The sequence below is a fragment of the Microcebus murinus genome, chromosome 17, assembly GCF_040939455.1.
Source record: "Microcebus murinus isolate Inina chromosome 17, M.murinus_Inina_mat1.0, whole genome shotgun sequence".
Classification (NCBI taxonomy): Eukaryota; Metazoa; Chordata; class Mammalia; order Primates; family Cheirogaleidae; genus Microcebus; species Microcebus murinus.
The window spans coordinates 31,627,005-31,628,920 of NC_134120.1; the positions used below are offsets into that span (position 1 = coordinate 31,627,005).

At 37.3% G+C, this 1,916-nt stretch overlaps 1 non-coding gene across 1 annotated transcript; it reads right to left on the reverse strand.

The window, feature by feature from the left end:
• Positions 1-614: 614 nt before the first annotated feature.
• LOC142861770 (U6 spliceosomal RNA) lies at positions 615-718 on the reverse strand. Its single transcript, XR_012912922.1, has one exon. It is a non-coding gene; the product is annotated as a U6 spliceosomal RNA (small nuclear RNA).
• Positions 719-1,916: the final 1,198 nt, after the last annotated feature.

Consider the following 1,916-nt stretch of genomic DNA (forward strand, 5'->3'; position numbering starts at 1 on the left):
AGAAGGCAAAAAGGAGACAAAAATTAGAACAGTTCCAATGTCTTCAATAATTACTTCTACTTATCTAATAAGTTTGTGCATGGAGTTATTCTAGTATAACAAGGGTGAAGATTGAGGGGAAAACATGCAGAGATGTTTATTTCATAAAGGGTACGTCAAGAGATATCAGCAGAGGCTAAATAATAGAAAGATACTGTTTGTATGTACTTGTAATATGTGTATACACATATATATGTAATTGTGGTAAATATACATAACATAAAATTTACCGTGTTACCCATTTTTAAGTTTTCAGTTAGGTGGCATTAAGTATATTCAAATTTTTATGCAACCATCTCCCCAATTCATCTCTAGAACTTTTTCATCTTCCTCAATTAAACTCTATAACCATTAAACAACAACTTCCTATCTCTCTCTCTCTCCATTCTTCAGCAAACTCCATTCTACTTGCTGTCCCTATGAATTTGACTACTCTAGTTATCTCTAAAAATAGAATCATATATTTGGTGCTCTGTGTCTAATTTATTTCACTTATCCTAATGTCTTCAAGGTTCATCCATGTTGCAGCATATCTTAAAATTCTACTCTTTTTTTAAGGCTGAATTATATTCCATAAAAATATAAAAATCTGCACAAATGTGCATGCCATTCTTGAGCAGGGGCTGTATTAATTTCTGTATCATTCCAACTTTAGTATATGTGATGCTGAAGTGAGCACTGAGCATATTTTTAAGAAATTGCTTAAAATAATGATAATCACCCAAAAAACTGAAATATTAACTAAAAAGTGAGTGAGAGATGGGAAGTGAGGGTAATATAAGTACACTAAACATTAATCTTCAGTAGATAGGAAACACCACTACCTAGATGTTATAAATTAAGAAAGAGTCACATCAGCGCCTTGCATAGAACAATGGATGTTACCCCTACAAGGAGTAACAGTTTAAAAAAGAACAAGAAATTGCCTCTGGAACAGTGACTAAGTAATTTTACAGGTAGAATAAGAGAGGTGTTTTTTTGTTGTTGTTTTGTTTTGTTTTTAAGCATCCTGCATTGCTGGCTTTATTTTATATCCATATATATGTATATATAATATATTTATTTTATATGTATGTGATCATAGAAAGTGTCTCCAACCACACTAATACTTAATAACCAGCATTGTAACCCAGAACACCCCACATTTAATTGTGTCTACTTTTCATGGAACTAGGATGCCTCTCCCAGGACACTTTCTTGAAGACCCTTAGACAACAAAGCCACGTAGAAAAGAGCATGGGAATGTAAGTGGAAAGGCATAACAGTAGCTTCACTCCAAAGGCCCCCTTTTCTCCTTATCTCCACGTTGGAATGCTCATGTTACTGATGTTACTCTATTATCCATAGTACCATTTTATTACTATAACTGCTACTATTGCTATTTTTCCCTTTTGATGAGATCTATCTACTTCTTTTGGCACTGGTCTTATTACTCACCTGGAATGTGTACGAGTTCATTGAAAGCATCCTAGTTTACTTCCTCCATCTATCTACCCCTGGACTTCCCTCAAAGGCCCGTTCTCGTTCAGCACAATTTCCACATCAGCATCAGAGCTCGCCTGACAGTGTCTGGCAAAGGCTTCAGCAGCCAGACTTGTGTAGCGGCCCCAACCCCGGCTATAGTTGTGTGTGTAGCGCCTGTACATCCTCTGGCCCCCTCCTCCCTGGTTTTCCTTGGCATCCAAAGACAATCACACCTAGATCATATTTCTTTTCCTAACCAGAAAGCCTGAGCTCCTCCTAGCAGCATTACTTCATCAGGACCTTATGAAAAAGCTCTTGAATTCAAAAGGGCAAAGCCCCCTTTGTGTGGCTGCACTCAGGGCAGCTGAGACAGGAGCACATTCACCTCCCAGTTTGACAAAAGGAGGGAGGTG